Source organism: Temnothorax longispinosus, chromosome 10 (genome assembly GCF_030848805.1).
Source record: "Temnothorax longispinosus isolate EJ_2023e chromosome 10, Tlon_JGU_v1, whole genome shotgun sequence".
Taxonomy (NCBI): Eukaryota; Metazoa; Arthropoda; class Insecta; order Hymenoptera; family Formicidae; genus Temnothorax; species Temnothorax longispinosus.
The window spans coordinates 8337644-8352103 of NC_092367.1; the positions used below are offsets into that span (position 1 = coordinate 8337644).

The 14460-nt window shown below is 41.3% G+C and overlaps 1 long non-coding RNA gene across 2 annotated transcripts in view; it reads right to left on the reverse strand.

Moving 5' to 3' along the window:
* Window positions 1-14460, reverse strand: part of LOC139820274 (uncharacterized) — a 153035-nt gene that overhangs the window by 51671 nt on the left and 86904 nt on the right. Inside the window, exon 1 of one of the 2 annotated variants that reach the window (XR_011733933.1) lies at window positions 8379-8495. The exons of the other annotated variant lie outside the window; for it this stretch is intronic. This is a non-coding gene — a long non-coding RNA (uncharacterized lncRNA). Of the gene's footprint in view, window positions 1-8378; window positions 8496-14460 lie in introns of those variants that run through there. 2 annotated transcript variants of the gene reach the window in all.

A 14460-nucleotide genomic window follows, 5' to 3' on the forward strand; every position in this document is an offset into this window, starting at 1 on the left:
TGAAAATTTATATCATGATACATTTTAAGATATTGATCATAAATTAACAATTGGGACGTCGTATTTGAATATAACGAAACCCAATATGGCGGCTGTATATTCCAAAAATGCTAAAAACGAATGACGTCGATATTCAAATCATACAAACTCTTTCCAATTACACATTTTGTTGCTTGCGATTTGTTAAGTGTTCCTAGGTAATTGTGAGGTGCAGAATCCAAGTATACCGTCAGATTTGTGGTCTATCAGATCTAGTTTACGAGATACGGCATATATGCCTTAGTATCTGAATAAGTCCATAAACCGATAAAAAATCATCTCATTTGTTAACTTAAGTACATTTCTGGTTACACTGGTCGACAAAATATGAACTTTTTCTCTATTTTGACATTGAATAAGTAAGTGAAGGCAAGACAGGTAGTTTTTCGAGCCAGTGAAGTCAAGAGAGAGAGACTGTCCAGCCAGTGAAGGCAGGAGAGACAGATTGTCCGGCCAGTGAAGGCAGGAGAAACAGATTGTCCGGCCAGTGAAGGCAAGAGAGAGAGACTGTCCAGCCAGTGAAGGCAGGAGAGACAGATTGTCCGGCCAGTGAAGGCAGGAGAGACAGACTGTCCGGCCAGTGAAGGCAGAAGAGACAGATTGTCCGGCCAGTGAAGGCAGGAGAGACAGATTGTCCAAATTTTTAATATCTTAATGAGAGACTAGCGACGAGGAAATACTGCAGCGCTCAATTAAGTAATAAATAACACAAGTTTGTAAGTTTGAAAAAACGATCACTGTTTTAATCTGTTTTTTCAATATCTAGCGGCCATATTTGATCAACCACGTTCAAATTTTGTTACCGCAATAACGAAATCATAGTCAAAAATAAAAAAATAATGAAAATTCTTAAAAATTTGAAAAAGTAAAAAAAAAGCAATTAAAAAATACCGTAACACTCAAATTAATAATAATTAGAACGAGTCTGTATGATTTGAATATCGACGTCATTCGTTTTTAGCATTTTTGGAATATACAGCCGCCATATTGGGTTTCGTTATATTCAAATACGACGTCCCAATTGTTAATTTATGATCAATATCTTAAAATGTATTATGATATAAATTTTCATGAAAATTGAACGCAGTTTGTACGTTTTAAAGAACGAAATAGTTATTTTTTAGCATTTCACGGATAATTTGGCCGCCATATTGGTTTTGGACAAACTAAAAATTTATTTTTTCCATGGATTCAATGCTAACTACTAAATAAACACATTAACACATTTTTCTATGACAGTCTATAACTTCCAAGTAACGATTTCATCTGTCGTACCTCGTTACCCGCAGACTTCGGCCACCATATTGGGGTCCGCCATGTTGATTTTTCAAAAGGCCGCAGCTCTACTAAAACTACATATGTGTAGCTATAAAATGAGCCCCGAAAGAATTTTTTAGGTGACTCCAATTTTTGGACAGAGGGGGTGTCTGATTTCACGGAGAATGCCCCATATAAACAAAATAACATATCGTAGTAACGCATCGTACGGAACTAACTCAAGCGCAATCGAAACCGCGCTCTTCATTACAATCTGCCTCGATGTTGTCTTCAGTTTTTTCGTCTGCCATTTAGCACATAGCTTCGTTAACAGTTTAGTAATTATTACCAATAATTTTTAATCATGTACCTTATCATTTTTTTTTTTCACAAAAGTTAACGCCGCTTTGTTGCAGTCTGCCGGCCCTTTTTCTTCCACGAAATCGTCTGCCAATAATTTTCCGCGTTTCGTAGCAACAAATACTTAACATTCCTATAATTTTTATCCCTGAGCTTTATCATTTTTTTCCTTGTAAAATTTGTCATTTTTGACCGTCCACCCCCGCCTTAATCTTCCTAAGCGCGCAGGCAGACTGGTCACTCAGTGTTCGGGAGTGCTAATGGAACCTCTCTAGCTATAAATATTTCATGTACCTTATACCTTGCATTTTTATGTAGCCAGCTCTCCGTCTATAAGGACTCTACGGTTCGTCACTCCCGTAGTATTTATTGACTCCAAACCCTCTCTGCTGTGTGTGTGCGTGTGTGCACGCGCGCGTATTTGGTAATAATTATAGCAGATGTTCGAATTGCCTCTCTTCTACCGCTTGACAGTGTGCTAGCCTTAATTGAAGAAAATCTCTGACGTTCCTCAACATATCAACGGTTATTAAACTCATTCCATCAGTTATTCTCTGCTTCAATTCTTCGACGCTCGCAGGTTTCGTTTTATAAACATGATCTTTTAAGAAACTTTATAAAAAAAAGTCAATTGGTGTCAGATCGGGAGATCTTGGGGGCCACTCTATTGTTCCTCGCCTCCCAATCTCCCAATCCATCTGTTCGGGAAAGTTTCGTCTAATAACCTTTGTACCTTTAATCCAAAATGCGTTGGAGCTCCATCTTGCTGAAACCATACACGATCGAAATAGTTAAAAAAAAGATTTCTAATAGCAGGAATAATTTGCTCAATTAGCATTGCCTTATATCTTACAGAATTAAGATTTCCATCGATGAAAAATGGACCTATTAAATGAGTTCCAATTATTCCTGCCCAGACGTTGACTTTTTCGGGATATTGAGATTTGTTACCTCTCATCCAATGTGTATTTCGGAGCTCCAGTATCGGAAATTCTGACGATTAACGTTCTCATGAAGTTTGAAAGTAGCTTTATCAGAAAATACAATGTTATTTATAAAATTATTTTCGCGTATCTCAATAAGTTTACAAAATTCCATTCTCCAGTCAAAATCATCATGAATTAACTTTTGCACATAATGAATTTTATACGGATGAAATTTGTGCTTTTTAAAAATATTTTACACCAATTTTTTGTCGATTTTGTTTTCCGCAGCAATTTTTCTAGTGGACGTATTAGGCGTTTTGATAAAGCTTTGCAAAACATCCGCACTCTTTTCATCAGTGGAGGCAGATTTAGGTCGTCCACTGCGCGGGCGATCTTTCACGCTACCAGTTTCAATGAAACGCTGAACCGTTCTTATAACTGTGGATTTTGGAATCGGATCTCCCTCGGGAGACGGGAGCGAGAGAGAACGCGCGCGAGAGAGAACGCGAACGAGAAGACAGTCCTTTTCGAGAGAGAGACTGCGCGCGAGAGAGGACGCGAACGAGAAGACGGTCCTTTTCGAGAGGAAGACAAAGAAAAGAAATAACGCGCAACGTCATAATCGAATGGCACCGCAAAAACGTGACCCAGTGAACCTGTGACCCACATGTTCACCAAAAAAAAACCTCAATAAATTGCCCTAAAAGACATGTCTGAAAAGGACATTGCGGCGGTAAGCATGCACAGCGGGGGTCTCCGAGACTCACAGGCCAACTTTTTTTTCCGGCGTTTTATTGTTTTCCTTTTTTTACCCCGTATATCTCGGAGTTTTTTAGAAATTTTCTTAAAATAAATAAATAAATATTAAATAATTATCTATTCCCTTTCTTAGATAGTTCTCCTATACAGAAAAATAAAGAGGAGAGACCGCGACGGTTAAGTCGCATAAAATTTTGGTCGAGTACCTACGTCGCGCGACCATCGATGCTCGGCCATTCGCAGTGCGAGATGATATTCGTTTATAAATTCTGTCATCGACGTTCGTCGATACCCATAGAAATTGAATCGCGTTGCCGCGCTTATGCCGTCTAGTGTTTATAAAATCTAGCTGCATGTCATCGGCGCTCGCCTTTGTAACGCGCGACGCCATAGCCGAATGGCGCCGCGAAACACCGATAAGCGGCACTTCCTACGAAGAAAAGTGAAAAGGACCGCGGTGTCACGCTAGTCGCAGGTCGTAAATTATAGCCGCCTGCCATAGGCGCTTGCTCGCATTTGAAGAGTGTGAAATGACATCTGTTTATAAATACTATCGGCCGAACATCGACGCGAGGCGGCATTTGTTTATCGAACATGTCCCGACGCGCTCGCCTGATCCCCCCTCCCCCTCCCCCCAACCCTATGCTAGAAACGCAGACCACCCCTTACCTCCCCCCCACCTCCCCACCATATAGTGGAAACGCAGACCACCCCCCCCCGCCGCACCTCCTCGGAGGACGGCGGCACTAGAGTCCCCCCCCCCGCCCGGCAGACCCTGCGGCCGCGAGTCCTTCCCCCCGCCCCTCACCCACCCTGAGATCCCTGATATAGAATTCTCTCACTCTTCCTACTCGACAACTTAGCCATTACTTTATTTTTAAGAAAATTTTACAAAAGCTTGAAAGAGAAAAAACCCCTGAGCGTGGAGTTCAGCTGCTTATCGCCAGAGATACCGACGTTTGCTAGCGTATCCCTATTGTAAACGATGGCCTTCGGAAAGAAGGGCCTGAAAAATCACTCTACTTTCACGGAATATGTTGTCAGAGTTTTCGACAAGATAGACAGAATGGCTGTGTGCAGTTACCGGAAAGAATGTCCGATGGGCGAGAAGAAAGGCGAGACTCGATGGTGGGGCGGCAACACGCCGACAACACGCTGTTGATAGGGATACGCTAGCAAGCGCCGGCAACACGCTGTTGATAGGAATACGCTAGCAAACGTCGGTATCTCTGGCGATAAGCAGCTGAACTCCACGCTCAGGGGTTTTTTCTCTTTCAAGCTTTTGTATAATTTTCTTAAAAATAAAGTAATGGCTAAGTTGTCGGAAAGAGAACGCATTTATCTGTTGATAATGAGAGGGTACGGCGATAAAGAAAGATCATATCAAAAGACATGTCTTTAATGCAACTTTTAACGAGGGAGATCCGATTCCAAAATCCACAGTTATAAGAATTCAGCATTGAAACTGGTAGCGTGAAAGATCGCCCGCGCAGTGGACGACCTAAATCTGCCTCCAATGATGAAAAGAGTGCGGATGTTTTGCAAAGCTTTATCAAAACGCCTAATACGTCCACTAGAAAGGTTGCTGCGGAAAACGAAATCGTCAAAAAATCGGTGCAAAATATTTTTAAAAAGCACAAATTTTATCCCTATAAAATTCATTATGTGCAAGAGTTAGTTCATGATGATTTTGACTGGAGAATGGAATTTTGTGAACTTATTGAGATACGCGAAAATAATTTTATAAATAACATTGTATTTTTTGATGAAGCTACTTTCAAACTTCATGGGAACGTTAATCGTCAGAATTTCCGATACTGGAGCTCCGAAAATCCACATTGGATAAGAGATAACAAATCTCAATATCCCGAAAAAGTCAACGTCTGGGCAAGAATAATTGGAACTCATTTAATAAGTCCATTTTTCATCGATGGAAATCTTAATTCTGTAAGATACGAGGCAATGCTAATTGAGCAAATTATTCTTGCTATTAGAAATCTCTTTCCTAACGATTTCGATCGTGTGTGGTTTCAGCAAGATGGAGCTCCAGCGCATTTTGGATTAAGGGTACGAAGGTTATTAGACGAAACTTTCCCGAATAGATGGATTGGGAGATTTGGAGGCGAGGAACAATAGAGTGGCCCCCAAGATCTCCCGATCTGACACCACTTGACTTTTTTTTATGGGGTTTCTTAAAAGATCATGTTTACAAAACGAAACCTGCGAGCGTCGGAGAATTGAAGCAGAGAATAACTGATGGAATGGGTTTAATAACCGTTGATATGTTGACAAACGTCAGAGATTCTCTTCAATTAAGGCTAGCACACTGTCAAGCGGTAGAAGGGAAGCAATTCGAACATTTGCTATAATCATTACCAAATACGTGCGCGTGCACACACGCACACACACAGCAGAGAGGGTTTGGAGTCAATAAATACTACGGGAGTGACGAACCGTAGGGTCCTTATCCCTGCTGACACACACACACACACACACACACACACACACACACACACACACACACACACACACACACACACACACACACACACACACACACACACGATGAGGTGTAAATCTGACCGTGCAACCTCCACGCGGTACACCTTGGCTAATGCTAATGCCGGCGGTACTTGAACTTTATCAACTTATTTCTCGAAAAGTACTTAATTGATAGAAATTTATTGATAGTGGTTTGAAAAGCTCTCAATGGCAGCTACAAGAATATTAAATAAAAAGTGAAGGTTTCCACATTTAAAATTTTAAAGTTGAACTTGAAAGCTCCTCCATACTTACGCTCAAGATCAAATAAGTACCACCGTTTGATGCATTTGTTGAAGCCCTACAACTTATGTATAAAACGTTTTTTCCTAAAATGTCTTGTTTTCAAGATATTTCACCCCTGCCAGACTTTTTATGTTGTTCATTGTATATTACACATGTGCCATTTTTTTGCGCTTTAAATACATCATTACTAACACAGCAAAAAATATTTGAAATATAGCCAGATATCTTTATGCCTACAATTTTAAGTCAAATTTGAGATATCTTATTTTCAGATATTTACAGAATATCTGCACATCATTACTCGATATTTTTTTTGCGCCTTAAATACATCATTACTAACACAGCAAAAAATATCTGAGATATAGTCAAATATCTTTATGCCTACAATTTTAAGTCAAATTTGAGATATCTTATTTTCAGATATTTACAGAATATCTGCACGACATCATTACTCGATATCACATTATATCTTAAAAAAAAAAAATATCTGCAACATTTGCATACGAATAAATAGCCAATTTACAGTTAACTCTTATATTTTATAAAGATCAACTCAAGTTTATTCATAGCCAATAAAACAATCCAAGAAGACTTGGACGCCGTACCGATTCGTCCCAGCAAAAGCCACACGCCGCGAGGAAATTTAGAAAATTGTCGTTTGGGCGACGCCGGAGGTAACGACCGCGGCGCGAAAGCAACACGCCGTGAGGGGATTGAGAAAACTTTTACTCGGGCGACGCCGGAGGTAACGACTGCGGCGCGAAAGCAACACGTCACGAGGGAACTTAAAAAACTTTTGTTCAGGCTGCGCCGGAGATAACGACCGCAGCGCGAAAGCAACATACCGCAAGGGGACTTAGAAAATTTTCGCTCGGGCGAGCGCTAGTAACATGCGCTGCCGCGACGCGGCTATATGCACTTTCTCGTAAGCAAAAATCCTTACGCACTAGGATAAAAGGCGAGCCCGTAAGATACTTGACTTTAATATTTTTCGTGATACCTCCGAGATATTATACAGTGCAGAGATGACAAAATGCAAAATATTGGAATAGTATCGAAGCATAATTTTGAATTTATTGCGAATTCTTATGAAAAAAACTTCTATTATATTTGAAGAAGGAGTCAGAATTGGTGACATAAAAATTAATTTCTTTTGAACTCTTAAGAATCATTTTAGAACAGAAAATAAATACAGAATAAATTAATTTCATAAATCGAGAATTTAAAAAAAATTCTTTTCTTCTTGTTATTTAGGTTGTGTATAACATACCTGCTTTTAAATGAGGCATAGATATCTATATGCGATATATATGCAGAATCAGATATCATATCTGAGATAAAATTATCATGGCTTTTTATAATCTTGGAGATGTCTCTGTTCTCATGATATCTTGCGCAATCAGATATTCCGTCATTCAGATATCTTCTAGATACGTGGGTAGTCTGAAAAGTTTTGAGCCTCAAACAAGTTTTTTTCGATCAAATTTGGTCAAATTTTTCAACATAGTCTCCTTTTAAGTCGATGTTAGGCTCAAAACTTTTCAGATTACTCTCGTATCTTGGTGATATATTTTGCTGTGTGGGTATGCTAACAATAAGAAAAAGACGTCAAAATACGGTACATTTTAACATGACGTCAAGTTTTTGTGACATTAGACCGTCATTTTAACGTCATAAAGGTGTCAACTCATGATGTCAAGAGTAGTCAGTGAATGACTAATTTGAAACGTCAAAATGACATGACCTTGCTACCTGGGTTAAGACAGTTTTGAAATAAGATTCGACTATGAATACGGGCCTATGTTGTGTCAATACGATCTAGGAACTCGTGTTGTATATTCATAGTCATGACAGAGCAATAAATTAGCACATAAAGAGCACTAAATCCTCTGTACGTTTCATGTGATTGTGCCCATGTTGGGGTGCTAACTTAATAGACATCCTTTTGCAGCATGTTACAAGAAGACTAATTAATTAACAACTAAGTAAAGACTAACAAATTAATTTGTTATTGGTGAAATATTAAACATGTAATAATAAGTGAAACATCAAGTTACAATTTCCATCATTATTTGCATGATTGCAAATCACTCTTATGGGATATATAATAAAAAATAACTTAAGTGGTTTACATTCGGCAACTCTACCCTATTTTTCTCAAATTTTCCATCATCTACTGTTATTGAAATAATGCAAACACTTCATATTTGTTTAAAAAGTACTTAATATAAAAAAGAAATTGATACATACTTGTATACCGGCTAAACTGCCACCGATCATATTTAAATTAAAATTCAGCAAAAATATTTCCGTATACAAGGACTCTATGTGTTCCGCAAACCTGTAAAATAAATGCACTGAACGATTCCTAACAGCAAATGTATATTCTGAAAATGTTCAGAGGATATCATAAAGTATAAGATATTATAAAGATGTTCTCAGTATATTAAGACATCCCCCAGTATATTAAGACATCCTTAGTATATTCTATAGATATATAGGATATTAATGCTGTTGGGGGGATAAGAGTCACGTAATGTCCGCCGTAGCGAGCACGTTTTAACCAATAGCACAATATATACTGGATGCTTTCCAGTTAACGACACAAGTCGACACAAGCGTCACTCTATCTTTGTTCTAAATGTTGAAAAAAGACAGAATGACGCTTGTGTCGACTTTAGAGTCCTTATATAAGAGTCTGGCAACTGAGTGGACTCACGTGTATTAGAGATCCTTAACCAGAAATCGGGCAATGTGCCGTCGTGGCGTCAAACCGCACATGACGTTTTTGATGGCGGTTTATTTTGACTGTTGAATAAATATTAGAGCTCGGAAAAAGAACCAGATAACCGGGTATCCAGATACCCGCCCGCTTGCCCGTTACCCGTTGTATATGGATCTAAACCTGTTCCGCGGGTATCCGGATAATTCGGGTATCCGTATTGTACATGGCCATACCGCACCTGTAGAGAGGCCGGGGCCATCAAAAAAGAAAAGAAGACGTATCGTACAGGTACCCGCATCATATGGGTACCTAACCTTGCAACCGTTCGCATAGCTGAGCAGCCGGACAACCTCGAGGGGCATCAGCGACCAGGGGAGCAGCGGACATCGACAATTTGCGAACAGTATTACCGGATAAGCGAGTCCGAAGAGCCCATATGGCTAGCGTTTACCTGAATCCCGAAATATAGGTGACCGGGGTACGATTGACCCCGGCAGGCGAGCGGCAGATGATCGACCGAGCGAGCCAACGAGCGGGCCTTGGAAGGAGAGCCAAGCAGAGCAGATCGGGACGAGCGCGGTCGAGATAGCGCAACGGGCACGCGAGATAGCGGGGTCACGAGATTGACCCCCGCAAACAGAGGTATATCGGTAATAGCCGGGGGCCGAACCCCGGAATACGTCTCAGGGGTGACCTGGAGGCCAACCACCCGATACGCGAAGCGCCGACAACGACAAACACGGAAATAGCGGGGTCACGCGAATGACCCCGCGCAGAGGGGCACGGCGGTCATAGCCGGGGGCCGAGCCGCGTAAATCGTTTCAGGGGCAACCCGGAGGGCAATCGAATCAACTCCGACGCGATAGCGCCAGCGGGCACAAAGATCGCGGCGTCACGGGGATGACCCCGCGCCGAGGGGCACGGAGGTCGCAGCCAATAGCCGAACCACGGAAATTGTCTCACAGGGGTCCCGAATGACGACCCACCGGACCGCGAAGCGACAACGCCAGCGGGCGCGGAAATCGCGGGGTCACGAGAATGACCCCCGTACCGGGGGGCACGGAGGTCTGAGCCGAAGGCTGAGCCGCGGAGGTCGTTTCGGGGGACGTACAAATAAAGACCCACCGAACCGCGACGCGATATCACCGATGGGCGCGGAGATCGCGGGGTCACGAGAATGACCCCCGTACCGGGGGGCACGGAGGTCTTAGCCGAAGGCTGAGCCGCGGAGGTCGTTTCAGGGGACGTACAAACAACGACCCACCGAACCGCGACGCGATACTACCGACGAGCACAAAAACCGCGGGGTCATAACAATGACCCCCGCGCCGAAGGGCACGGAGGTCACAGCGGGCAACCGACTCGCCGAACACGCTTCAGGGGCGACCCGAACAACAACCGATCGACTTGCGACGCGATATTGATAACGGAAGCGAGTCTAGCGGGGACAGACGATGACCCCCGGATATCGGAAACCGAGGTAGCCCGGGGAAAATCGACGGGGGGAAAGTCGTCAGAGGAGGCGCCGAAACAAATCCGGAGGGTCAGCGAGACCACTCAATCGCGAAATACCCGAACCCGGGAACCGGAGGAGCGGGGTCCAGCGGGACCCATGCCGATGCGTGCGATTAGGTAGAAGGCGTAGATTGAGAACCGCAGGCGCGTTTGGTCATAAGGCGTAGATTGAGAACCGCAGCCGTCACCGGCGACGAAAACAGGCAAAAACTATCCAAAGAAAAGTAAAAGCGGGTAACACCTGGCACGGAAAAGTACCAGGATGGCAATAACAACCCGGTGGTAGGAGGAAAGAGCCCGAGGTGGGATAGCCGAGAGCGCTCGGCAACTCGAGGCAGTCGCTCGGATACCGCGATCGGAGTAACACGTTATTAAGATTCGCTCATAGTTCGGACTTAGCGCGTAGTTTAGCACCGTGGTATGTAACAACCGGCACTCCCGCGTACTAGCGCGTTAAATATAGCATTGTAACAACGTTCGACGAAATGTGTCAACGTGAAATTGTGAATCACAACGACGATCTGAAATAAATCAATCGTTTGTTAATATACGCAGTGTCAAGTTAATTTCACATTACTTACCTGCCACTTACCTTGTCCTACGGCATCGATCCAGCGAAGTCCAGCGGCGTTCCAGTATGCGATAAGGCGAAGATCTGGGACAGTCAGCGGCCGTTGAGATCCATCCGGGGCGAGAAGATTTGCTAGCGCGACGTTCCAGTATGCGATTCTGCGAGGATCTGGGATAGTCCGCGATAGTTGAAATACACTCGGGTGAAATACCTGAAACAGAAATTGATCGATTAATCGAGCGTATCCATTATCTACTTACCTGGTAATCCGGGGGTGGTCCCACGTTGTCCATCGATGATCCAGCAGTGGGGAGGCAGCGTTGGGGCGTCGAGAACCTGAAAATAAGAGAGAATTAATGTGATATCGTTGCAATATCGTGTCATGATTTCGTTACTCACCTTCTCGGTACACATGGGTCAAACCGAGTGGCGACCGTTTGATAGGCAAATCTGGCTGAAATCTCACATTTTCGTGTGATCCACGTACCCGGAGAGTGACGTCCGGTCACAACCTAACTCGAATTATCTCTGGGTACCCGCGAAACCTGTTCAAATCTGTATACAACGGGTAACGGGCGAGCGGATCGATCCCCGGATACCCGGATAGCTTTATATATCTCTTAGTTAGCTTTATATATCTTTTTCTCTCACACTTCCGGTTTGACGCTAAATGACGGAGCCAATCAGAGACTGTTAACAGTTTGTTTGATCTCTGGTTAAGGATCTCTAACGCGTATATGCTCCCGAATTATCCGGATACTCGCGGAACAGGTTCAGATCCATATACAACGGGTAACGGGCAAGCGGGCGGGTATCTGGATACCTGGTTATCTGGTTCTTTTTCCGAGTTCTAATATTTATTCAACAGTTAAAATAACCGCCATCAAAAACGTCATATCCGGTTTGACGTCACGACGGTACATTGACCGATCTCTGGTTAAGTATCTTATTTCAAGACCGTCTTAAGTAATATCTTAAGATGCTAATACGGCTCTGTGATTGGTTAATGACATCTTAAGATTGTACTTAAGATGGTCTTAAATATAAGAACCGACTATGAATACCGGCCTATATATGCTTAATCACTTTTTGTAACAAAATGGCGAAACCAATTAGAATGCGACTATAGCTTTTTTCTTTTTCTTCTTCTTTAAGTTAAGGCTAGCGACTACAGTCCTGACTCTAGATGCTAGAGCCCCTATATAACATGCGAGACGCCATTCTGTTACAAAATAGTTTCAGTGGCCAGACTTTTATATAGGGAATTTAGTCGACTTGAATCGCTTAATAAAAAACACCCATCACAATAGCAAAGTGAACGTTTTTAGTGGGTCCCAATTCCGTACAACCAGGAATTGGGACGGTTGGTGGCTTGTATGTATGACAAAGAGAATATACTTCTCTCTTTCTCTTTCAAGCGTTCATACAACCAAAAAGATGGATACATTTACAATGAATGTATTCTCTAAACTAAACAGGGCGTTAGAAATGGTCAGAAAAAACCAGGAAGAGATGGCATCGAGTACAAGATATTAAAGGAAATGGTGGAAGAAATGAAGATGGCATATGTAATAAAGCCTGGACAACGGATTGGTATTCGGAGGACTGCATGGGGAAAATATCAGATTATGTTTATTGACAAGGTCGGTAAAAAAAAAGTGAGACAAATAGCACAGTCATCATGTGTGGGTAGATAATGGAAAGCTTGTGAAAAGAAAGATTGTGTGGTGGGTTGAAGAAGAGCGAATAAGCTAGCCCCGGTAATAGGATAGTCTCCATGATAGATCAAAACGGTTTTAGAAGAAACAGATTCTGCGCCGACAACCTGATTAAACTAACGACATTAGGAACGGTATGTATAATATGCGTTACCAATATGCGTTAGTGGTCATCTTGGATGTATCCTCAGCTTATGATAACGTAATATACAATGTATTGATAGAAAAATTAAAGTAACTTAAATGCCCGAAGATTATATTCAAGTTTATAGGTAAATGGCTGTATTTTATAGAAAGATTGAATTTAAAATTATATCAACAAAGAAACCGTCCATAGAAGAGTATTCAAGGGGCTTCCACAAGAAGCGGTCTTGAGGGCCAATTTTATACATAGACTTAGAAAGAGATAGACGGAGAGTAAAGTGCCACTATGGGCAAGGGGGGTTTAGAAATCGACGTGAGGGGAAATAGAGACCATTCTCGACAAAGTTCGGTTAGACTCGGTAATATTCGGGCGCTTGACAGCACACGGACAGCACACGGATGTATCACGTGATTGCCGATTTGGTGTGTGTACCTTATTGCCGTAGCATTGCATAGTGCGTAATAGAGAGCCTCTTCTAGTGCGTAACACAAGAAAGAATACAATACATAAAGTCTTCTTTAAATAACAGCATGAGTTTTTGTATTGTAAACGGTTGCAAAAACCGTAAAATTAGAAGGAAGATCAACCAACAGGAGAAAAAGAATATAAGTCAGATGTTTTCACTTCACTTGTAAGTATATACATTTTTATTTATTAATTATTACCATTAGGTATATTCGAGAAGCGTTCAATAAGTAATGCAACACATTTTTTCTTATTTAAGGTTTGTTTTATTTTAATTTTAAAACTGCAATAAAACAAATCTTAAATGAGAAAAAAATGTGTTGCATTACTTATTGAAAGCCCCTCGTATGAAACTCATGATTTTAACAACTGAATTATTCGTTTAGATTACCAAAAAACGACGAGAAGAGGAAAAAGTGGTTAGAAGCATTAAATTTAAGTAATTACAATGTACCAAAATTTGGTGCTGTGTGTTCCGCTCATTTTAAAGAAGTGGACTATGATATAACTAATATTTGTCGAACAAATTTGCTCAAAGCAAATGCTGTTCCATTTGTAAGTAAAAAATAAAATTTTATTTTTATTAGCAATTATTAGCAAATTTTTATTGTACAGTTGCGCTCATATGCCTGGACACCGAAAATTGAATGCATTTCGGAAATTTGCTCTTCGTCTCTTTCTAAGCTAGGGGGACAGTTAGAAAGAGACGAAGAGTGAGTTTCCAAAACGCATCCAACTTTCGGTGTCCAGGCATTAATGAGCGCAACTGTACAATAATATTTATTGTACAATAAGACTTTTATATGCATTATATACAATAATAACATAATTCACGCAGATTTTCCATGTTTCAATTATTTGAAAAATAAGCTTGCAAAACAATACCTACAAGCAGAAAAATATGTGACAAAAATGTACAAAATGATGGAGCTGGTTAGTATTGAAATTTATTAAATTTATATACATTAAGGGGATTCTGCAGCCGTATGATTTACCGACATTATCGTTTTTAGATGGATCTTTTAATTGGCTTTATAGAATTGCAAAAATCTTTTACGGAATTAAAGTCCGCACAAAAATCTATGGTGCCAAACGCAATTTTATATCAAAAACATCAAAAAATTAAAAATATTACTTATTTGGGCACATATACTACAGCTGTCACCTGACGACAATATTTGCTTAAAACAAAA